This window comes from Danio aesculapii, chromosome 3 (assembly GCF_903798145.1).
Source record: "Danio aesculapii chromosome 3, fDanAes4.1, whole genome shotgun sequence".
Classification (NCBI taxonomy): domain Eukaryota; kingdom Metazoa; phylum Chordata; class Actinopteri; order Cypriniformes; family Danionidae; genus Danio; species Danio aesculapii.
The window spans coordinates 49,583,278-49,610,099 of NC_079437.1; the positions used below are offsets into that span (position 1 = coordinate 49,583,278).

Here is a 26,822-nt window from a genome sequence, read left to right on the forward strand (position 1 = left end):
CAGAAGCTAAAATAAACTGCTTTCACATTAAACTGTATTATGCTAATCTAATTACACTGAGTGTAATTTTGTGATTTAGTCAATCATGTAATTATTATTTTAATTAATTTCAAGAAACTGTAACATACAACTTAGAATACAGTAAAAGATAGTTCTTTTACACAACAACCACATTAGATACACAAGATAAAGAACAAAACCAAAATAAAATGCATATTAAAATAATTAAGAGAAATATAGCAAAAAAATTAAAAGATAACTATTCAAGTAGCATGAAATATCTTATCACATTGGCTCAAGAAAGAAGCACATTTCTTATTTTTAATTAATCTAAGTGATTTAATTAAATGTTTTATTTCACATAAGAATTCTATAAAGATTGGACTTTTTAAGGAACCTGTTTGTGAAAGTAAAATTTCCCAGCACGTATAATTCAGATAATAGTGGTCGAGTGTTGACGTCAGGCTGATGATGCGGGCGCGCGCTCGCAGCTTCACTTTGAGCACTTCACTGTGCTCGTGCGCTGGAACTCATGAGTGTCACCGCAGTTCAGTCACACCAAATCTGAAGAGCAGATTGATACTCGCCGAGGGATTCATCTTGCATCAATCCATTCACGATTGGATTACGCGTTAAATCCTGCGCCGGGATTCAGTTTCGTTCCTCTGAAGATGCCCGCTTGTGGATCACAGATTGGGGACTTTCGCGGAATTAAACGTGCTAAAGGTAAGTCAGTTTTAATTTATTCCCCTGTTGTGACTTTTGCTTCTAGTTTAAATGTTGTCTTTAGTAGTTTATTAAACATTATGTTGCTTTTGCTTTGTGTTTTGGAGAGTTAAAGATAAGTAAAAGCGATATTTTTTGTCTTGTGGAGATCATTAAACAGTTAATTTTTATGCTGAAAAAAGTAACACCCAAAGTAAATCTACCATTTTATGTAGGTTAGTCTTGCGAAAGAAACGTAAAAACATGTTGTCTGATTGCTTAACCTCAGTCTTATCAATACAGTGATAGGACAAAAAAGTATGTCGCCTGCGCTGTGTAAACAAACACCTAAAGAAATCCTTAAAACTATAAAATGTTTTTGGATGAAATAGCTAATAACACACGTTAAACTTTCACAAACCAGTTGCAGTTTGCCTTTAAACGTACACCAAATAAATGCAGTTTTAAAATTGGTAATAAGATGATAGAACATGTATCTAAATAATGTAGATTGAACACTAGCATTATCTTGTGAACATAAATCCACGCGCGGAGAGAAGGAGCGCGCAACAGACCGCGCGTGGCACGAGAAATTACAGGATTTAGCGGACAGTTTTTGCAGGTTTTGATTCACCCATAATTCCAATTGTGTATTAACTTAATTATCCTCTAATAATGTAATAAAATTAGGATATCATGTATTGATTTTCTTATCGTCGTTTTAACATAGATATTTACCAAAACCCATCAAAGATGCAAAGCGCGAATTGACAGGATCGCATGCAGTTTAAAATATATTGATAAGCTGGTAATTGTGACCTTTATTTTGACTGCTATTGATACTTAGATCTGCTGAAATGTTTCTACATCGATTGTACTGGCTTTTAGATAAAACAGCCATTTTCTCGGTTGTTATGATTGGTTATGTTCGTGTCACCTTTGCCTCAAACTGTCAACATAAACCTCAAGCAAAATAACCATGGTTTTCTTTTATTAAACGGGTAATATTTTTGGGTATTGATTGCTATTATTATAGCCCAAGTTTCACAATAAATTCGGTTAGTGTTTCAAAACCTTGGTTATGTTGACAACTTTTTTGTCATCAGTGTTCACCTCTGATCTGGATTCTAGTACCTAAAAACTGATTTAATACTGCAAATTAACATTTACTGTTCTTGCAGTACTCACCATTTTGTAGATGTGCATCACCCATTAAAGCAATACACAAACCTTCAAATTTTCATCCTCTAAAATGTCAACTCTTTAATATGATTTAAAATTTTTCTGTGCATAAATTTGCAATGTTTCAAACTAATCAAACTAATAATGTCACTGCAAAACTCATATACTTAACTAATGTTTTGAAATTGTTTAATGTTAAGGTTGTGTTCCTGACAGCACACTCAGCGCATTTTAATAATAACCAATTCACAAAAGGTCAATCAGACAATCCCAACTAAAGGGTAAAAAAAAAAAAAAAAAAAAAATAATATATATATATATATATATATATATATATATATATATATATATATATATATATATATATATATATATAACATTTTAAATAAATGTATAACTCTTCAGTGTTTGATATTGAGCTTACTTAAAAATGTGTAGTACTTGCACTTTACACATCTTTTTTTTTTTTTTTTTGCACACGTACAGTATTGAAAGTCAGTGTGATTCAATATAATACTGGAACTTTTTGTCTTTAACTCTTTGGATGCAAAGAAATATAGATTAAAAATACCAATACTTTCAAAACCCGGACATTTGAACTTAACTTGGTTATTTGTAAGCAAATGCACCAGCTGAGCAGATGCCATTGAGCTGAATGGCAATGCTAATGGACAGCTCTCTCCAGGTATTGTAGACTTCCTTGATGAAAATCAGCCTAATTGAGTGGATAACAAGCTAAGCTGGAAACACTGGTTGCTTCTACGTCATAGATGTGTATCTGGACTCAACATCTGCTTTCTACTGGTGTCTAAAAACTCGGAATTATCTACAGTATGAGTGTACACATGTTTACTATGTTTGCAGTGCAAACATAAACCCATTCAGACTGTTTTAATGCTTGAGGAGATCTGGAGTGGCTGTGAACCATCTGATGCTTTCAGACATTTACAGGTTCTTCCTACAGGCTACGACATCAACAGAAGCTGTTACAAGACAAGATAGGGTTTCATAACAAGCAATTAAGTGCTAGAGAAAAGGTCTTTCGGTTCAGAGAGCATGAACTAAGGCATGTCGTACTTGAATAATTTAAAGTAATTTAGGCCTTGTTTAAAGTTACCAGCTGACTTTATGTGACACTGTGTAATTTAGTGTGGTTTTGATATCATTTTCCTTTCATGTTAAAATCCAGATCTCAACAATTTCCTTAAAGGAACAGTTTACCCAAAAACATAAATTCATTTACGTAAATTCATTCATTTAAATTCATCATTTACTCATCCTCCACTTGTTCTAAACCTGTTTGAGTTCCTTTTATCTGTTGAACACAAAGGAAAATATACTAAAGAATCTTGGGAAAAACAGCCATTGACTTCCATAGAAGTTGTTATTCCGACTATGGATGTCCATTGGTGTTTTTTCCAGAGTTTTTCAGAATAGATATTTTTTTGTTCAACAGAAGAAATTAATTTATAAATAGAGATGCAATGATTATAGATTTTGGTTGTACAGTTAGTCTGAGGAATAATCACGGTTTCACGGTTATCACAATTATTATGCATTTATTAATTTCAAAACACGTCTAGTTTAGAAAATCACATGAAAACTCCTAATATTTTAAAGTGTTATTTATTGCTGCACAGTAAGCAAATAATACAGCACAAAATAATAATAATAATAATAATAAGAAGAAAACAAACAATAGTCCATTTCTCTTTTTGGACTAGTTTTTGGACAAGTTTTTGACATTTAAAGATACTGTAAGTAATAATTTTACACTGAAAATAAATGACAGATAATATTAATGTTATTATTATCAATAAAAAAAGACTAATATTAAATAAATTTAACTGCTATTGTCATCTGCTTTCATACATACATTATCATTTGAAATAATTCGTCTTCTGTAAGTTGTTTGCATTGCACTGAAAGCCATGCACAACTCTCATCGCCACAGCATTGATTCTGACGTTATTATTTAATTTCTTGCCAATGTATTTTATTCAAGTAAACCTGCGGTCACACTGGACTTTTCTCTCCATAGACTTCTATTCATATGCACGCGAATGCGTCAGACTGAAAACGCATGCTTGTGCGACAAGTTTTGCAGTTCGCTGCGTTGCAAAGTTCAAGCTTGGTGAACTATGACCTGCGAAATCGCATCACACCCCTATTGGGGGCATTCAAATATTGTGTCTAAAAGTGCGTGGAAAGCATTCTAAAAGTTAAGATGTTTTCAACTAGTTGCGCCACATGCCTCCATTGTAAATAACAAATTTGTGCATGAAAAAGACATGATATGTGAACGGCCTTATGCTGCTAGCTTTAGTTAATGCAGTGTGTGTGCATATTAGCCTCGATGTATATGCTCGGAACTTTGAACTAGTGCACAGTTGACAAATTTAGTTACAGCAATTTTGGTCCGTCTAACAGAAACACGGTGTTGAAAAGCCTTTACGATTAATTATCAGTGCCAAATTAAAGCACGATTATTAGTGAAATCAGTTAATCGTTGCATCCCTATACATAAAGTGCGAGTGTAAGTAAATGATGTGGAAATTTGAATTTTTTGGTGATCTTACTTAAGATGCTTGTGCCTGTCTGTCTGTCAGTCATGGATTTTGCTTAATATAGACCTCCAGGTCAAGTTAGATCTCGCATTTACATCACTTTTTGTCAGCTGAACATGAATTCTCAGTCTCCTCCATGGTCTAATGATGGCAATGTGTACAGTAAGTCTTTTGATTGTACTTTATATGGAAACCTTCAGGAAGCCTTGTTTGAGGCTTCCATTACAGAGAACACACAAACAAAAAATTAACAAATGTTTTATCTGTTTAAGTCCAAACAATACCAAAGGCCAAATGTAAACTCAAGGCTTCAGACTAACACATGGGAGTGATGGCAAGTACAGAGAGAAGCAGCACATAAAACACAAGTAAACAAAGTACTTGCTGCTGGGTTCATAATTGTCGTACTTTCGGCTAAGTTTAAGTTCGGCTTCTGGTGAACAGGCAGCGCTGAATTGAAAAACGTTAGACAATTTTGTAGTTACAAGCAGCTGAACAATGCAGAAAAATATAGTATCAATAGCAGGAAGAATTACTGAAAATGCAAACATTTAGTAGCCCTCAAAACGTTTTTCAGGTAATTTAACAGTCCAAGTAAATACATAAACAAATAAATAGATAAAACATAATATTACACGGGTTGCATGTAATCACTTTACTGATTATGAATTATGTTTAATTAAATGCAATTAACTCCTATAAATAAGTTGCATTCTAACATATATTAAATTCTTGTAGTTAATTAATATTAATTAGTAGTTAAATGAAGAGTTACACAGTACAAAGTACACCTCGAAATAAAGTGCAGCTGAAAACATCCTTGTACGTTTGGATTTTGAAGTACAGATAATTTTGGTAACACTTTATTTAAGATGTCCTTGTTACAGTCTTTATTTAACTACTAAGAAATGATAATTATATGTACTTACTATATGGTAAGAGTTAGAATGCGGGTTAGGTTTAGTTGCATGTAATTATTTATAATTAATTGTAAATACTACAGGAATGACTTGGAACACACAGTATGTAACAGACACCTTAAAATAAAGTCTATAAAAACATGTTGCTTAACTATGACAATAAAAACCAAATAAAATCGTAAAGTAATTTATAAATAAATAAATGAGGTAAATGTAAATTGAGTTAAGAGGAAAGAGAGAGAGAGAGACAGAGAGCGAGAGAGAGAGATGATGATAAAATAATAAGCAGAATAAAAATATAAAACCTTTAGCCATTTTTTAAAAATAAATGAGTAATTTCTAATATAATTTTTCTTGACTTGAACATGACACACTGAGCACAACTTGATCATTGCACACCTCTATCTCTTCAGACCATGTGTTGAGGTACAACTGAATTATTAATGCCTGTAGGTTGATTTGCATCTGGCTTTAATGTACCCACCCTCAAAAATCATTCATGTCTAGCAATCTCGTGGACCAAATAAATGAATTATAAGTTTCAATAATGTAGAAAGTGTAAACTGGTTGAATCGCTGATTCACATTCGCACATTAAGGACGTGCATATGCTTTATTTAGACTCTCAAAATTCATCAGTGTATGAATAATTCATTTATTTGTGAGGTTGATTCATAACCAGTCTGAAAGCAAAGTGTGGAACCCACAATAATTGTGGGAACCACAAGAATAGTTCCTGTTTTAATCAATATCAGTGCCTCTATTTCTGGAGTGTAGATGCCGTAGGCTGAATTTTCACATTCTCAGGTGAGAAGCATCACATTAGATCTGTAATGTTCATTGTTACTTTTATTTTTTATTTATGTATTTTTTGCATGGTGATTACAGCTTTATTATTGCTGCTAAACTAGCCTGTGCTTAACATTGGTGATATTTTTAGCAATATGGTTTTCTCTGTGATGCTGTCCAAAATGGCTTTTAAAAGCCAGCAAAGAGGATGTTTTAAAAATAAATTTCCTTATTTGATGAATCATAAGACGAGATCAGGTGGCAAAGCAAAAGCACATGTCTTAAATGTGAAGATTTCATTCACAGTACCATGTGATTTGTCCAGAAATTGCAAATTTTCCAATTACATTGTGTTAAATAGTTTGTTTACTTAATAGTATAAGGAAACAAGTTTATTCTTTTTTTTAAAGTCAACTAATTGCTTTTTGCAGTGTAGTTGTTCTCGCTCTGCTTTGTTGCATCACATCTGTTTGTTCAGACAGTGTAGTCAGTATCTGCTTTATCTACATTTAGAGTTTACAGTAGCTATATCACTGACTTATACATCAGCACAACAGCAGGAGACATAAGAGAGCTGTCAGTGTCAAAAGAGACACTGGGACAAGAAAACAGAGTGCATCACCAGAGCTTACTGTGGTGCGGAATACTCTGAAACTGTTAACTGTTTTACTGATGATTTATACAGTCCAGTTTTAATCAGAAATCAATTTAGAAAGTAATTTCTATTGGTGTATAATTTACATATTTTTAATTAGACTAAAAGGGAAAAAAAGCATATAAAGCAAATGCAGTACATGTATAGTGCTGATATGTGTGTGTATGTGTGTTTATGAACAGTGGTGTGAAAAGTACTGATTTCTTACTTTTTTGCATGTTTCAGATCAAACAAACTTAAATATTACTCAAAAGATAACACCAATCATGTAGTTTTGAAATGAATGTCTATTTTTAGGGGAAAATAAAATACAAAACTGAATAGATTTGTGTGAAAAAGTCTTTGCCCCCTAAACCTAATAAGTGGTTGGGCCACCCTTAGCAGCAACAACTGCAATCAAGCATTTTCTATAACTTGCAATGAGTCTGTTACAGCATTGTGGGGGAATTTTGGCCCACTCATCTTTGTAGAATTGTTGTCATTCAGCCACATTAAAGGGTTTTCAAGCATGAACTGACTTTTTAAGATCATGCCACAGGATCTCAATTGGATTGAGGTCAGGCTTTTGACTAATATGGTTTTATTTTTCACAGTGTAAAAGAGATCATGCGGACAATGTATGAGATAAAATTGTAATACAGATGCGTCAGTTGTTGCCTGCGATATGGAAGATGATCCGATTCAATGATCAGAAAATAAATAGTGTGCTTTTGATTAGGCAGCTAAGGAAAAAATGGCAGCCAGGCAAAGACTGGTGATGTCACTCGCACACGCACTCTAACAGCACAGCTCAGCACGGTTATTTAACCATGCCTAGAATTTCAGCCCAAGCACAGTTTGTAATTGTGTCATACCACACCATTATATTTGTATTAACGCTAAAAAATAGAAGTAAATGCAACCAAAATTAGACATGACTTGTTACTTAATTGGCAAAGATTTGACCCCTTTCCAGAATGTATCTGTAAAGTTTAGCTCAAAACATCCATCAGATTATTTATTATAGCTTTCAGAATATTGGATATTCTGCTCTGAACACAATGTAGTTGTTTTTGTTGCCTGTAGTTCTCCCCACCCACCGTTCCCATGTGCCTGTCAGACTGTGCCTTAATCTTCGACTGCATCAGATAAACAACACAGTGACATGAAGGAAGCAGATCTCACGTAACGTTTGTGAGAAATACTACAGTAAGAGCTTTCCCAATGATTATTTGATGTTTTTGTTTTGGAGTTCAAGCCGTTCTGTAATGATGAGTCACTCACAATGTTGTTACAAAGTAATGCACGTGTGCACGTTTAACTTTTTTGCACATCAAATGTGACAGGATACACGTTAACATCCACTGCTGTATGGATATCCATTATGTTAATGTACAAAATAAACCTCATTTAACGTTTACAAACCGGGATTGAAGCGTCTGATTTTATAATTGTGCTGACATGCAGCCGTGGTGTTAAAGATGGTAAAATCACATTTTTAACACCACAGAAGTGTTTTTAAAAAGTTTTAAACTTGTAAAACTCATTCTTGATTACATTTGATGATGATTGATGATCACAGCGAGCTCAACAGATCTTTTAATCCCAGTTGCTTTGCACACGTCCTGTCTTGTTGATATTATTATAATTACTACATTACTACAGAGAAATGTTAATACGCAGCTGTCAATCAATTAGGTGGGCAGGGAAACAGCGCTCCTACCTCATGTTGCCATGGGCCTCAAAATGGCAGGGATTTGGATCCTATTTTAACATAAGAAAAAAAAAAGAGACTTATTGTCTTTATATCACCCCAATATGATAGTGGACACACTATACCTACACAGAGTTCTGTCCAAACAGCTTACAAAAGATGATTTTCATCATAGGTGCTCTCTAATTTGGCCCTTTATAGCCAGATTCTCAACCCAGCAAATATAAACACTATATTTATACACTATAACACAGTTAATATATATAGACAGTTAATATTTAGTTATGTCTGCATGTATTTTGACAGTTTAGAAAAGAAATATTTTGTGTTGCTTTATATTAATAGCTCAACTGCATTAAAAATAGCACATACATCGAACTCTATTGGCGTCTTAACTGATAGTGTTAACAAAAGGATACATAACTGTGAGATAAAAATGCATTTGCTGAAGTATCTACAACATTTTAGTTAATTTATTGGTACTGATTGAGATAATTTTTTGCCCAGCTCCCATTTTTAAGTGTCTGTTTTTTTTTGGCTTTTCTGGTTTAGGCTGTGATGTATAAATAATTCAATAATTTCACAAGATATCTGGAGGTTATGAAAAGCCAGCCAATCATATTACAGTTTTTCTGACTGAAAAAAATGAAGTGCATTAATGGTTGATGAGCGTTAATTTCCGGGCTGGACCACTCCACTGTTTTTAAGATCATTAGGCTGGACCACACTGAATTGTAATGGTCATGATGTAGCAAGAGCTTGTTAGCACCAGCTGTCCTGTGACATGGGGTTACACATCGGTCCAGGAGTTCACAGAGAGTTTCAGCGATCGCACGTGCTGCAGTGCACATATACTGAGATAATAACAGCTCCACGTATCCCAGCGTTCATGTGTGCTGCATGCACACTTACAGGTGCTCAACAAGTACAAACAGTTCCTGAGAGCTGTAGGAAACAATAACGCCTCGCTTACCGAATTAGCATTGAGTCCTCTGTTTTTAACCAGCTCAAATTTTATTGCCAATCATTCCCGCTTTCTCTTTCGAGGCGTGTTAAACGGATCAGCTCCGAGTTTATTAAATCTGTCCAAGTACATGAAACACTGCGCACCAAGCTGGATGCTGGTCAGGGCTCATTTAATAAAACGTCCTCAAACACACATGCTCTTTATCTCCCTGTGAAATCACATTACCACTGTCATTTGTCCTGTGGAGAGACAGACATACACGACGCTAACACAATCTGCCTCTGTCATCTGGAGCTTAATCAGTCTTAACCAGGCGTGACTCCATGAGACAAGAAGTGATTCGTCCGTCTAAACTGAAAGCCAATATTCAGTGTGATGACACAATCCAGAGGAGAGCTGGTCTGCTGATTGAGCCTGGATTCTCACAAGTTATTTTTTTTATCTACTCCATATTCCTCAATTGGTGGAGTTTTGGTTTCTTGCCACTGTCTCTGTTTCAACACTTACTGGCTCATTAGAAATACGTGCTTCAGCTGACGTTTTTGTGAAACTGCAAAAACGAACTTCAACATATTTTTGACTGCAGTTATCAATAACTTTTGTTCCTTATCTCGCTCATGATATTTACAGGGATACGTTATCAACAAATAAAGGATTATTTTCATGCAGTTCTTTGCACAACACCAAATACATAACACAAAACAACTTAAAATTCTCTATGATTAGGAATCAAATATATTTGGCTTGACTATCTATCTCCATATGGACAACCTTTCGTGGTCAGTTTCCTCAGTAAATCCCTTTGTACAGTGTTGTACTTGTGATGTACAGTGATTGGGTTTGAGTCCAGTTAATCACATTTCTAAAAAAATTTAAAAACTATGTAAAAAAAAGGTGAAACCATGTGCTCTTTCTTGCATCCTTTCATACTATTGGTTTTAGGTTTAGGTCAGTGGTTCACTGATTTTTACTACAATCATTCAAATTTGCATGCACAAACATTCTGTCTCTGTGCATGTGGCTGATTGAGAATTTTTTATGGACCTCCATGTGGCTGATTTTGGGTGGAAAATCTGAAATTTAAAGAAGAAAATCACTAGATATAATTGGCCAGGTCTGTGTATGTGAGGGAAAATATATATATATAAAAGAGTTAAGATGTAAAAATCTTAAATTGTTGTCTGATTTCTTTTTTTAAATGGCCATTTCCTCAGGCATTCTTCTCAGTACTGTGGAATTTCATATGTTCATTTTATATATTTCGCCTTTATTCATTTTCTTTTGGGCTTAGTCCCTTTATTAATCTGGGGTCACCACAGTGGAATGAACCACCAACTTATCCAGCATATGTTTTACGCAGCAGATGCCCTTCCAGCTGCAACCCATCACTGGGAGACATCCATACACCTCATTCACACACAAACACTAATTTTAGCATATCCAATTCACCTATACCACATGTCTTTGGACTTGTGAGAGAAACCGGAGCACCCAGAGGAAACCCATGCGAATATGGGGAGAACATGCAAACTCCACACAGAAATGCCAACTGACCCAGCCGAGGCTTGAACCAGCGACCTTTTTGCTGTGAGGCGACTGCGCTACCCACTACGCCACCGTCACCTATATATCTATCAGGTCTGCAGTTGACGTCAGAACAGCAGAAACTGCCATTGCTACATCACAAACATCACTTTAGAACTAGTATTTAAATAACTCTCCAGCCCTATGTCTAAAGTGATGACAAAACAGTTGAAATGCCTCACATTTTAAGATTATAAGGCTGAATGACATGAAATGCCATCAGTCTACAGAGATTTCCCAGTATTTCTCTGTTGCAATCGGGAGATCACAACAATTCCAGAAAAGCCAAAGCAAACAAACAATATCAGATTACTATTTTATAAATACAATACAACAACAACAACAACAAAAAAGAGATAGATCTATTTAGAATGTCACTTTTTATAATGATTTGTTCAGCTGTAGTTTATTGTGAAATTTATTCATTCATTCATTTTCTTTTCGGCTTAGTCCCTTTATTAATCTGGGGTCGCCACAGCGGAATGAACTGCCAACTTATCCAGCATATGTTTAACGCAGCGCATGCCTTTCCAGCTGCAACCCATCACTGGGAAACATCCATACACACCCTATTACACACAAATACTAGGAACAATTTAGCTTACCCAGTTAACCTGTAGTGCATGTTTTTTGGACTTGTGGGGGAAACTGGAGCACGCGGTGGAAACCCATGCAAACATGGCGAGAACATGCAAACTCCACACAGAAATGCCAACTGACCCAGCCGGGGCTCGGACCTGCAAGCTTCTTGCTGTGAGGCGGCCGTGCTGCCCTTTGAAATTTATGCTAAGTTATAATGCAGACTTATAAAGCGATCTCTGTTGCCATCTTGTGGCGGAACGTCAACCGTAAATTTCTTTTTTCTGCAGATGGCCGCCAATGTGCTGAATCATTTAAATTATAAATATTTTAAAAATGACACTATCCAGCACTAAATAAACTGGATAGTTGCAATTTAAACAAATACATCCTTGTCTAAAAAGCCTAAAAAAGTACATTATGTTGTCCAACAGCTGCAATATTTTATCAAACTGTAGTGAGCGTATTCCTCTGCTTGTCATAATGAAGAGGCTGTACGAGTGCTGATATTGCAGAATCAGCCAATCATATATATATATATATATATATATATATATATATATATATATGTGAATCAGCCAATCATATACTGTATATATATATGTGTGTTGCAATAAAAAGAGTTAACATGATATACAATATTTTTTCCTGGAAAAAATGACAACCCATATTTTTGCTTCAAAACAGAACTAAACAGCAATGCTCATTTGTGCCACACAGACTGCAAGTTTGTCAGTTTACAAGTGGATAGTCTTGAATAAGTGGAAAAAGTGCTTGAATTAAGGAACTTAGCAGATTTACGTTTATTTTGCCAAATAGCTATCATTAAAAAAAATTGTACCTGATATCTGTGAAATCGGGTTAACATGTTTGTCATGTTCTGGCTATAAAAGATTACTTTAATAAACTGTCTGCACATATTAAACAAATACTATAGTAATTTGTAGTATATGCTATATTGTTTTTGAGCCATACTTTAGTAAAGCACTTAAATCTATTAATTATGGTAGTTTTATAGTTGCTATGGTAATACAACTAGGCATGGGCCGGTATAAGATTAAGATAAGACGGTATGATAACTTTGGATAAAAAAATCACGATTTCACAGTATTGTTATTACTGCTCTAGTATATATATTTTTTAAATGCCTGGGCAAAAAAAAAACAACTTCTGCTGTCGTCATTAGTTTCAAAAACACAGATTTCTTGACAATTTAAACTGACATCTTATAAATAAAAAATCTTACACATACCTTAGGAATGGTATTACATAAAATTTTGGCAGTTTTAAAACCTTGACTTTTCCAAACTGCGGTATACCTTGAAAACGGTTATCGTCCCATGCCTAAATACAACCACTGTAATCATATAAAGAAATGATCCAAAACTGTAGTTTCCTACAAATTATGATGTAGCACTTATAAGCAAAGAGATACTTTTGAATACTATTTAATATAAACAACAGTATGATACATTTTGTTACAGGTTTAAAAACACTATAGTGTTTACTAAGAATTTCTATAGTATTTTCATATATATCGACTAATGTTTATGTATTGTATGCTGATATACAGCATTTTATCACAAAACAGCTTTTTTTCTTGATTTAAACAGTTAATGTGATACAAGGTAAACCCAAAAATGTGTCATACTTACATACCACTTACAGTATACAGTTGAAGTCAGAATAATTAGCCTCCCCTTTTAATTTTTTTTTTCTTTTTTAAATATTTCCCAAATTATGTTTAACAGAGAAAGCAAACGTTCAGAGTGTGTCTGATAATATTTTTACTTCTGGAGAAAGTTTTATTTGTTTTATTTCGGCTAGAATAATAGCACTTTTTAATTTTTTATAAACCATTTTAAAGTCAAAATTATTAGCCCTTTCAAGCTATTTTAATAATAGCTTAATAATTCAGGGGGCTAATAATTCTGACTTCAACTGTATCTTTGTAGTTTGACAAGTGGTATTATTATTTATTACCTCAGCTTCTCCCGAACTGTTTTATTTATTTATTTATTACAAAGATTATTTGGTGTACAAGTCTCTTTCAAAGAAAGTTTGTACAATTGGTCATATTTGTCGGTCATAATCATTATTTTGGACATCCAACATCCAATCATTTGTATTAAAAAAGGTGAATCCTTGTATAAATGCTTAACAAACTCACATTTAAATTTCTTTTTTGAATCAAAACCAATGTCTAAAGATATACTCTCATATAAATGCTGATACTTATTCATAAACAAAGTTTAAAAATCTCACACTGGTCAAGCTATGAATATGAAAATCTTTACAATCATAAATGACTTACATTTTATATATGTTTGAGTGTCCATGCAAATGTTAACTGTATCTGCATGGTTCTCAAAGTTTGAGTGGCTGACTACATTTTATACTTAGTTTAGCCTATATTTAGCAGCCAAACTGCTGTTATTAATCAGAAACACCTCAGCTGTGTTGTGCGGAGGAGAGTTTGGCTCGGTTAAAGAGGGTAATTGTTGTTTCATACAGTTCATATCCCACCTAGGGTGCAACTGAACTGAATGACACATCTATAATGATTTAGTCTGAGGTGGACTCAAATATGTTTTTATTTTATTTTTTATTTGAATAACCTTCATTCAGCTATGTCCATACAACCTCAGTTCATTGACAAAATGACGTCTCAATATACTAAAAGTCAAAGATAATGAACTAATGATAGCAATACTACAGAGCTGAATGCACAATAGTGTTGACACAGATTTAGTTTTCCTCTCCAAATTGTTTTCAATGTAAATACGCACTCAACGAATGTGTTACACTCGCGTCTTGCATCTTTTGAATCACCGCATTTGAGTGCCACATTTTTTCAACGTGCCCCTATATACATTTCTGAGTGGCACCAAATATGTCCCAGGAGCTGCATTTTTTTACAGTTTTTGTTTTCGCGAATCTGACATAGGCCGCTGTGTATGCTTTTTGAGATCTCAAATTTATCTTGAGTGCCATTCGCGCCTTGCTCTTCTCGCATAAATCGACCAGAGGCCGATGTCGACTGACTGCCTGATTGACCAGCCCTCTGACGTTTGTGGCGAGCCACTGGACAAATGGACAGCGGGAAAGCCGTCCATATACAGAGGTAAGTGGTCAGCTGGTAAGCGTGAAAAGGAATGGCGTCATACCGCCCCGTAGCGTTCATTTTAAAGTTTCTCTGGCTACATAATTCATGATCTCCAGAAATGTATATTGTGCAGTTTTTTGATTCTGTGTCAAGTTCAGGGCCATTCTCACAGAATGCATTTTTCTTCTCCAATGCGCTTTTTATTATTGTTTTTCATTGTAAAATGCATTTGATAAATGTGTGTGACAGTTAATCCTGCGTATTGCGTCTTTTGAAGCGAGACACATTTTTTAGATGCTGTGTGAAGTAAAAACAACTTCAACTTTCACACATAGCGCAGCACATCACATCAAATCACTGTCAGTTCCACAGCAGTGGACCATTTTTTTGTAATTTCTCTTGACAAGCATTCAGTGACTGTGCCCGGGTTACCCTCATGTTTTATGCTGTGATTGATTTTTTTCAAACCATTTAAAATCGTTACATCTTGGGTTTCAGCAGCAAAGAGGGGTTCTGTGTGAATGAGTCATTACACAGCTGATTGGAGGAAGTCCTAAACCAGGTCTGTGTCTGCTCAGAATTCAGTATAAAGATACTAAGCCGCATTAAACGGTCTGTGTAATATCATACTTTTGGGATTTTATGTTGTTTCAGGTTTGGTTTCTGTGATGCCTTCACTCTGTAAAGATGAATGTGTTTTCAGATAAATGCACAGCTAAAGTTCTGGTCAGGTTTTGACATGAATAAAGTTTGATGCTAGTATACATTATTCACACTCTACAACTGTCAAAAATCATATAAAAACAAAATATAAGGATTTCAGGGAGAGGCATGAGAAACTAGTTCACGGCATAATCCCCAGTGTTTATATAACCAGTGTTAAGTGATTATATAATCCATATCCATTCATATAATCAGACATAATGTAATAACACTGAGGTAGTGTTGAAGTCAGTCAGCAAAAGCATTAAAGATGTGTCCGAATCCACTTTTGCTATTTTAAGGATGGTAAAATACGCTCTGCTCCATGATGCATGGTCTTACAGGGTTGTGCTTATTCTCTTAATGAGTTATGGGTGTGTTTTAAGCAAAATGTGCACTAAAACAATTAGAGTCTCATCTCCCATTCCTAGAGTCAGTTGCGTCACGCCATGGCGCATTTGCTGTTTACATGCTATTTCCACTTACATACCTTGTAAGTGGAAAAACTGAATGCTTCACTAGTGAGAAAACAGTTAAACAGACCATCTGCAGCACAAGGATAAAAAAAGAGCGTCCTCCATTCGGCCTTTACATTCTCTTTCTCTCTTTCATGGATAAGGAAATGGTGTTGTTCACACTCCAATAAAGACATTCATGGGCCTACATATTTAATTTGGTTTGTTAAGCGCAAAGGTGGCTTCACGGTGGCGCAGTGGGTAGCACGATCGACCTCACAGCAAGAAGGTCAGTTGGCATTTATGTGTGGAGTTTGCATGTACTCCCTGTGTTCGCGTGGGTTTCCTTCAGGTGCTCCAGTTTCCAGCACATCTAAATTGTCCGTAGTGTATGTGTGTGAATGGGAGTGTATGGGTGTTTCCTAGTGACTGGTTGCAGGTGGAAGGGCATCCGCTGTGTAAAACATATACTGGATAAGATGGCGGTTCTTTTTGCTGTGGTGACCCCAGATTAATAAAGGGACTAAGCCGAAAAGAAAATGAATGAATGAATGTTAAGCGCAAAGGTTCGTTTCTAAATTCAGTTCTAATTTTCAGCAAACAAATAAGCAATAATAATGAAGTGTGGTCAAAAAACAGAGTTATATTCAAACACACATGCTGTCCCTCATATCGTCCAAAAGCTGCCGAGTGGACAAATCTAAGCTTGTTTTTAATAAAACAAATATGAATATGCATATAATAAATACTACTACTAATAATAACATTATACAAAAGCAATTTGTCATGAATAAACTGAAAAAATGAAGAAGGGATGGAGATAGTGGTTTTCATATTTGTGTAGAAAGTAATAATCTTTTGTAATATTTAATTCCTTTAATTATTATATCTTTTGTAAAGATATAATTGTAAAGACATCCTGTGTTTATTAAGCAATGTGTAAACGAAGCACACAACTAATGCGCTCTACGCTGGACTTTAGACCTGCTTTCAGCTGGTGTATCGCGCAGTCTATTTTAGTTCCTCAAAATAGCAACGCACCAACAATGCGCCTTAACACACCTCTTTTCTAGACCGGAACACCCATGAGTCCACAAAGTGCCGCAAATGGATTTGCTATTTAAACAATGTGGCGGAAAATGTGAAAATTAGGGTTGCGCTGGTCTGAAAATAGCAACACGTTGCGGCCAACGTGTCTTGCCTCTTATTGTGCCGGGTGTATGATATGGCCCAATAAATTATTAAAGTGATTAATTGAATGTTGATTGAGCAATAATGGTAATAAGCATAATCACTGAAGAGAAACAAAACTACAACTGACTTCAATCACATAATTAGATGGAATTAACTAATATAAAGCACACCAAAATCTCAGTTAAACATCAAACAATGTCACGATTGTTGAAAACAGTTTAATTTACTTTGTCTCTCATTTACCATGTTTCAGTTTGGTTGTTTGTCATGTAAATAAATACATTACTAAAACGCATGCATTACTGCAAACTACATTAATTAAACATTATTGTAAAGAGTGAATTGTGCTGCGTCTCAATTCGCATACTGATACCATGCCCTAAAAGTATGTACTTTTTCATTCATTCATTCATTCATTTTCTTTTCAGCTTAATCCCTTTATTAATCTGGGGTCGCCACAGCGGAATGAACCACCAACTTATCCAGCATATGTTTTTATGCAGCGGATGCCTTTCCAGCTGCAACCCATCCCTGGTAAACATCCATACACACTCATTCACACACATACATTATGGACAATTTAGCCTACCCAATTCACCTGTACCGCATGTCTTTGGACTTGTGGGGGAAACAGGACCACCCGGAGGAAACCCACGCGAACACGGGGAGAACATGCAAACTCCACAAAGAAACGCCAACTGACCCAGCCAGAGCTCGAACCATCAACCTTCTTGCTGTTAGACGAACATGCTCCCCACTGCGCCACCGTGCAGCCTATGTACTTAGCAGGAGGTCAATCTGCCAGTTCACGCATGTTTTATGCAGAGAAATCTTCTCAGCTTTTTAGATAATTATGCATTTAGATGTTAATGTCCAAACACGTCTTTATATAAGTTCAGTATTGATGTTGCAGATGAAATATAACACAGAAAACGCAATTTAAATATTTTCCAGTTAGCTAGATATTAATTAACAGTCATACAAACATCTTTACCAAAGCCTCTTTACTTGACGGTTGGTCTCGCTCGTCCATCACGTTTGTAGTTTATTTACACTTTTTACCTGCGTTTGTAGTTCTAATCAAATTCACGTCCAACTTGCAATGTACTGTGGACAATATCAGTGTTTGGAGTATGGACGGTTCTACACTTAAATTTTTGAAATAGTAAACCATCCGAGAATCTTTGACATACTCTTTTCAACAAACTGTGATTTGGGACATGCTAATTCTACTTTCAAATACTATTTATGACAAATAGTATACAAATTGGGATGCAGCACTATTCTATATTTCTCTGTTTTCCATTAGATTTAATCTGCATGAAATGAATGAAAGAACATTTTCATTACAGTTTGCTAAAAAGGTATTAATATATGAATAATATGAATAGGACATGAAAAAAAAATCTTTTTTTTTTAAATATAAATTTCAATTCACTTTTATTCACAATTTATCTTTTGTGCTTGTTTGTCATATGATATCGATTTATTATCGACACTGAGGTAATACATTCTGCAACTATACCAAATTCAAAGTTGTGGTCACGAGCCACCCATAACAAGTTTGTGGACTGAGTTCATGTACTCTACTCGGCACTTCTCCGAAATGCCAAAGTACTTGATAAATTGTATGCCATTGTTGTTTTTATTTGAAATAATTGAACCCATTATTCACGAACAGCTTGATAAATAACAGTCATTGCTTCTTTGGCTCAAATTAATTACCTGTGTGTTTAACTGTATGGGACAGCATCTCTGCAGCATTGCTCTTGAACAGACTGGAGTGTTTCTGTTAGCGCGCGTAGCATTGATTCAGGTGAACTGGACTTCACGAGTGTCTGAAAAACACAGCTGACTTGCGTCACTGGAGTGGCTCCTGTTGTCCGTGTGGTTTGGATGGCTTGTGTTATTGTGTAAACAGACAGGAAGAGCTGACCTTGATCTGTGCTCTACGTGCTGAAGGCTGAAGCTTCATTTGCTGGACACAAACACACTCCATAGTCAAAAGAGTCTACCTATGCTCGCTCGCTGCTCTATTGACTGGAGCTTCAGATTGTCAGATTAATGAAGTTTCGACTCTTGAAATTCGACAAGAGCCTCCATTCATTTTCATTGTCACTTCAAGTGCTGTACTTGGAAATCTACATGATTGAATTAGTGCTTTTCTTTTTTTCCTCTTTAGCTTTTTCTCTTTTGTACCTACACAATGATTTCATCATGTTTAAAAAATCTATAACAAGTTGTGGTTGCCAGAATTATTTTGTAAAAAAAATGGTAGAAATCATTAAAAAAAATCTTATTTTTATAGTAAACTTCCATATTTCATTAATGTTATTTTTTTTCCTTTTTTAACAACTTTATTAATCCCACCAGGGGGCAATCAAATTAGGGCAGTAGCATTTCACGATACAACAAACACATAAAGTGACAAATCACTTACAAACAATATTAAAAAACACAATCCAGCATGCTTCATAATAACTTCAAAAATAGTACTAAAAAACATAGGAAAGACCCATTTATTTAAAATTTTAAACTTGCTGAAATGTAAGGTTTGAAAATTTAAGCTTAGAGCAGGGGTCTCAAACTCACAGCCCGTTTGTGGCCCCCGCCTTAATTTGAAAGTTTAATGTCAGTGCGGCCTGCGAGTTTGATATGTTACAGTGTTGGGTTTGGAGCTGAACGAACCCACCAATCACGGTGGGGTATATGGCTCTCGGGGGCGGGACATCGGCTTAACACAGGCAGAGAAACATTTCTCAGTGAAATTTCAGCAGTGTTGTCATAGAGTATTTTCTTCCGTGCCTGCTGGCTGCCTCATTTCATTCGTCCTAGCGTTCTTCATTCACAACACTTCAAAAAAAAATTTTAAGTTGCTGCCCAGTGGGACATTATAAATATATAAATGTATAAAAATCAGTGCTTAATTTGAGCAGGAACTTCTTGCCTCCATTTAAGCAACGTCATCACCTGGAGACACAGTATCACCAAGGTGCTCTTACAGCTCAGTAAGTCCAGGCCTGCTGTAAACACCCAAGTTCCCTTGACTCTGTCCCTTTGTCAAATCAGGGTCACAAAGTGAAAGGCGCAAAAACGTCAAGTGCAAAGTGAAGACTGCATCGCAAACTCACGGTTGATGTCGTCTACTAATAAAAATGGGTATTTGTTAAAAGATATACATTTATGTTGTTCCTCTGACAAAATATTATTACAGCATCCCACAGCTTTAGTTGATGTTTACAGACCTCTACTTACATATTTGTCATGTAAAAAAAAATTCAGGCTTATGTCATCCATTTTCGCAATATATTGGAATATATAAAATATTTGTGCATGTATGATATTTTAATATTTTTGAAATTAACTTCATAAAATAAAACATTAACTTCATAAAATACTTTATATAATTTAAATATATGATTTGCTTTTCTGTATCTCAGATCAAGGACAGCACAATCAGCTATTGACTCGACTGAACTTTGGAGAATGTTGCTTCGTTTTCATCCGGTTAACACTAAGCAGCACATGAGTCTATTTATCATCATTGTAATGTAGAAAATTTAGGGATTAAGCGCATAAACGATGTTTGACCAATTCATACGTGATTTATCAATTTATACGTGGGAGTCATTTCCGTTATTCGGTTCAGTTGTGTCATGTCGGCGTTCACTCAATCGTGCAGCAGAGCAGAACGTCATTCTTGAGACTGATTTTTGCTTACGGCTGCGCAGTGTGATCCTCCGCCGTCAGGCCACCGCGATTGACTCGGTTAAAGTTTGGAGGTGTGACTGGTTCTCCGTCTGTACACACAGAGACTACGTTTATTTTATATTCATCCTCCAAGATCCAAGCAGGGCACAGTTGGATGTGTTTTGCACATGGGCTGTCACGGACCCACAGGCTTTGTGAAATTCGTGGGCTCGCCCTGACTGTCAGCAACATGGGTAAAATAATTCCTAATTTTTCCTACCTTTTTAGTATCGATATATCGTGCAACACTAGTAAGCACAAAAAGGAATGGCGTCACACTGCCCTGTAGCGTTTGTTTTAAAGAAGAAATGCAGCCATACATTCCTCTGGCTACATAATTCGCGATGTCCAGAAATGTATAAAGGGGTACGTTTTCAGAATATATATTTTCCATGTTAAAGAGTTTTATGTACCATGATGGTGATGTTTGAACAAGAGCATAAACTACTATGATAATGATCACCTCAGATGCTGAATTTGTGCATTATTCATTGTTAAATGTTACCAGTATGAGTTTGAATATCATTTTATTTGACATTCATTTCCATACTGAAAGTGGCAGCAAATTTCAATTTACCACAGATCTTGAAATCAAAAAAGCTAGCACACATATAGTTTAAACACGAACGCTTTACAAAAAGAGTACATGGATATTAACTAAACTAAACATTACTTTATAAAGAATTAATGATGAGTTAAGGCATGCGCTAATCATGAACCGGCTTTAACTACAACATAAGTCACAAGAGTTCATGTGTGAAAAACGGATACCATAGTTACTTGTTAGTACATGTTGTTAATGGATGTATTAATTAACATTTAAGTTCAAGCTAAATGTACCCAACATAAACTTATGAGCTGTTAATGTATAGTTATGTCATGACTTTACTTGGAGGGGCACATCATCTTTAACCCATAGTTAACTACTCATCAACTCCTGTGTTTAAACTGTTCATGTTGATGTTGGCGTTTCTATTGTTATGCAGTTTACAGAAAACTCACTAGTTGGACGTGCATAAGAAGTTCAGGAGTAGTTAAGAATGAGCTAATGATGATGTGCCCCTCCAAGTAAAGTCATGACATAATTCTATATTAACAGCACATGGGTTGGATAGTTGAATTAAGCATAAACTAATGTAGCAATTCATACAATAATTATCAAACAATCAAGTACTAACAAGTAATTAAGGTAACTGTTATTTACACAAGCAACTCACATGTTACTATTAAATCATAGATATATACACTAGATATCACATACGGACCCTGAGCATGCGTCAATAGCGCTGCCACATTTGTACAGGGTTCCCAGCACAACTGTTATTCAACCGCACTAGTCAAGACAGTGTGCCGATGTGAAGATGTTGGACTTTAGCACTGCTTACGGGTGTAGTAACGAGCAAACAAAGAAAACAAAGCACAACGGCAGAACATTTTATTGGTAAGATTTCGTTTTTTACGTTCTTGTATGTTATGAACTTTTGTGCTAAACAAGTAACGTTATTGATGATAATAAAGTCTTTTCACCATAAGGCAAAGTAGCACCAACTTGCACTCATTACTAGGTTTATGCTAGTTTTGCTGACTAAAATCAGCAAACACTGTAAATTAAATATGAAAACAAGATGCTGCAGTGCTAGAAATTTGTTTTATTGTCGGCTATGTGAACGAGTCATTTAAAATGGAGATTCATTCACAAACAAATCGCTCCCTCCGTTAGAATGAGAAGTGAAAGGAGGAGAGGGGTTGTGTTTCAGGATACAGATTAGATCAAATTAAACAGGGAAAGAGCATAATACATTTCCATGCACACAAACACATGCTCTTTGTCGACAATGCCCGTGCGGTCACTTATTTATCTAGAAAAGTGATATAAAATTATAATTTTCGTAATAAAAACAAATATTTTCGTACTGCACATTTCTGCAGTGGTTTGCATGTGTCAACTTGTAAAAGTAGACTTTTCAAAAAGCAAAAAACAATATCCTACTTAATCATCATCATCATTAATATTATTAATGTTATTATTAAAGTAGTGTTTATTTCATTTCTTAATAAATAATAAATATTAAATTTAATTTCTCAATAAATATCCTCATTATTTATTTATTTGATTTATATATGATGAATATGTAATGTTCTCAATTATATTTGTAAAAGAAACACAGGCCCTACAGTATATGTGCCATTTACATATATTTTAATTAATATGGAAAGCGAGTGCATGTTTATAGTAAAAGTAATATAATTTTTTTTTTTAAATGCATCTGTGTGTAAAACAATATAATTTGCACAAAGAAATTGTAGGGTTCTTCTCTAAAGAAGTTGTTACCCCACGCCGCTTAGAGCATTATGGGCGTTTTACGTTATAACTAATGTGGTTCAAACGATGGATCTGCAACTGAGAAACTGGGTTTGTGAAACACTCGTCACTACATCATTCTTTTACCAATCGATGCATCGTACTATGATAGTTCATCCGCGAGTTATGTTGTTGTTTGAGAAAAAAACACCCCAGCTTAGCATTGCGCTTCAGTGAAACAAATGATTAATTGCTAGTGATTTACTTAATTTCCTCACATCACCAGTATAAATGAGCGTGCAGTGATGTAAACCTGATGTGTGCTAATGATACATTAGCTCACCTCACAGTTTCCTTCGGTTTGCTAGACTCTACAGTGCAGCGGCAGGAGAGAGAGCCATGCTGTTTGTTGAGTTACAGCCCAGCACAGCATTTAAATCTTAAAAGAGTGTGAGTTCAGGCAATGAAATTCCTGGTCTTTTATTTACAGCTTTGTTGAAGCTGCGTCCATTACAATATTGTTTAAAAGAAGCAGCTGACTGCATGCTAGTGATGATGTTTATGCACAACGATATTGTTTTATTGCTTCTTTCAAGTGATGAAATTGCTCCTTGCATGTTTTGAGATGCTTACTATGCACAGTGGCTGTCAATAAAGCCATGAATCATTTCATTTGATTTAGGGCTGCATGATTATTGGATAAAACTTGCAATATGTGGTTTTTCTGTGATTATATTTTCTGATATAAGTACAATTTCACCAGATGGCTTATATAAATAGCTCTTTTTTGAAAAAAAAAAATTATTCATCTAGGTTGACCGAGATAATTATGCAGAGGAGTGAATCATGCATAAATATTAATAAACATATTACACGCATATATAAATACAACAGAGTCAATATAAGTGAAAGAAACGGTGCTTTATGTTTTTCTTTGGAGTCTTAGTATTCAGATACAGAAATTGAATAATCAAATGTAAAATAACTACATAAATAAATATATATATATATATATATATATATATATATATATATATATATATATATATATATATATATAAACTTTATTAAAATTATTTATTTAGTTTTACAATTTTTACAATGTCTTGTGCCTGAATGCTGAAACTCACACAGTTTTTCACACAGCCACAGGCCCTATGAACACATTAAAATCGTGCACTGTTGTGATGCCACACTGTAAAAAATGCAAGATTCCACACAATTAATTCCTTTAGTAAAGTTAACACAATAAATTTAAGTTCACTGAACATAAAAAATTTGGGTTTTCTCCCAAATAAGTATTTTAAATAATTAGTTTAAATATATACAATTGAAGTGAATAATTTTGACCTTAAAATGGTGTTAAAAATGTAAAACTGCTTTTATTCTAACAGAATAAAAACAAAAAAAAGACTTTCTCCAGAAGAAAAAAAATATTATCTGACACACTGTGAAAATTTCCTTGCTCTGTTAAACATTATTTAGGAAATGTTTAAAAATGAAAAAAAAAAAAAAAAAAAACATTCAAAGGGGGGCTAATAATTCTGACTTCAAATGGATATACAGTTGAAGTCAGAATTATTAGCCTCCCTTTAATTTTTTTTCTTTTTTAAATATTTCCCCAAATGAAATTTTCATGTAGGCGGGATTAAACAAGCTTATTAGACATTTAAAAAAAGCGAACAATTGTTCCATATTTTAAATTTCTGCCCAGAGAGGTCGTGTTTGGATCCTCGATTAATCTCATACAGTCAAGTGATGCGCAGGTTAGAGTTCACCAAGCTTGAACTTTGCACTGCAGCAACCTGCGAAACTTGACGCATGACCCCGCGTTTCCGGTCTGACGCATTCACGTGCGTATGAATGGAAGTCTATGGGAGGAAAAGCCCAGTGTGACCGCAGCTTAAGAGTAGAAATACACAGGGACAAAACGACACTGATGATACACAGGGGAGGAACACAGGTGGAACTGATAAACATAATGAAACAGCAGGAAAGAGAACAAAGAAGCACATGGGGAAGGTCACATGACAAAAATACAGGGCCCTGACATCACCGACTTTACGCCTTTAACAGAAGAGACAAGGAAACAAGATGAAAAGGAGGGGGCCAGGGAGGAGTCACAGGAGGGTGGAGCCAGGAAGGGAGCTGGAGCAGGAGGCATAGGACCCAGGACACAGCCAGGAGGACAGCCCAGGGTGGATTCGACGGAGGGAGCAGGAGGGGTCGCCGACTCCAGGGGGCGGACAGTGGGAGATGCCGCAGCTGGAGGGGTCCCAGAGGGCCGAGGAGGAGCGGATGGCTCACCCAACCAAAGTGACGACACGGAAGCTCGCAGCGGAGCCAGAGCAACAGAGGACCTGGCAGGACGGAGGGACGAGGCGCAACAGAGGAGCGAAGTCTAGAGGTGGAGGCAGGGTGACAACAGACCAACGCGGAGCCGGAGGGATCAGGGAGCCTGGTGGAGATGGTGGGCTGATAGCCCACAGAGGAGATGAGGGAGGAGAGAGCCAACGTAGAGCTGTAGGGTCGGAGGGCCAAGGTGGAGTCCACAGCTCGGAGGAGATGACATCGGGCGACAACCTCTGGTCGGCAAAGCAGGTAGACAGGCCCTCAGTGAGACCCTCTCTCCTGGAGCTGGAGGGTGAGCTGGGGGAGTGGCTGACTGTAGCAGCGCTGGAGTTGGCTGAATGGCTGTTGTTGATGACATCAGCGGAGGTGACATCAGCGGAGGTGAAGAGGGTGGGTTGGGTGGGATGCCACTCCTGACCCTGGAGCTATCGTCCACGGGGATCAACAGGGCTGGGAGGCTGTCTGGGAACAGCTCATTGGAACTCAGAATTAACATTTGCTGTCTGGGAACAGTGGAAGGGGCGTGACTTCATTCCTGAAGTCGATGAGCAGCATTTGATTGTCCATTGTTGGCTCACCCTCTGTGGTGGGTAGCTGGGAGGGACTCTCGCTCAGTCCCTCGGTGTCCACCAGGACTCACACATTCGCCGTTGTTGCCAGCTCACACACCTAGTCAGATTGTTGGTTGAACTCTTCCTGGTCGGTGCTCTCTGGTTCTGTCGCTCTCAATGGCGAGGGCTTACACACTGCGGGTGGCTCTCCGTCTGCGGTGGGCTCTGGCGCACGCTCCTTGCAGATGGTTGTTAGGCTGGTAACTGGGTCTGGAGTGCCACTGACTAGGTCTTTTTCCACACAGGGGGTGAACGATGGTCTGTTCCTCGCCAGTGTCCACTCCACAAAAGCGGCAAGATTGCCTCAAGGACCATCTTCGGACGACAGTGCTCTGCAAGTGGTGTTCAAGTTGGAGTTGTAGAACCAGCAGAGCTCGTTGTCCGGCCAGCTGGAGTATTTTGCTAAGAGCAAAAATCTGTCTTTATGGTCCTCGAGTCTGCTTCCCTTCGCTGCAGCATAAGGATGAGGTATTCAAGGGTGTAGATCAGTGGTGCTCAACCCTGTTCCTGGAGATCAACCTTCCTGCAAAGTTCAGCTCCAACCCTGATCAAACACACCTGAACCAATTAATTAGGACCTGAATCGCACTTGATAATTACAGGCAGGTGTGTCTGATATGGGTTGCAACTGAAATCTGCAGGAAGGTCAATCTCAAGGAACAGGGTTGGTCACCCCTGGTGTAGATGGAGTTTATGATGAACACGAGGGG

At 36.3% G+C, this 26,822-nt stretch overlaps 1 protein-coding gene across 1 annotated transcript in view; it reads left to right on the top strand.

The window, feature by feature from the left end:
* Window positions 1-529: 529 nt before the first annotated feature.
* The window catches only part of gcgra (glucagon receptor a), a 159,227-nt gene continuing 132,934 nt past the window's right edge, over window positions 530-26,822 (top strand). The window contains exon 1 of the mRNA XM_056454175.1: window positions 530-726. The gene's annotated coding sequence lies outside the window, so the exon portion shown is untranslated. The remainder of the gene's footprint in view (window positions 727-26,822) is intronic.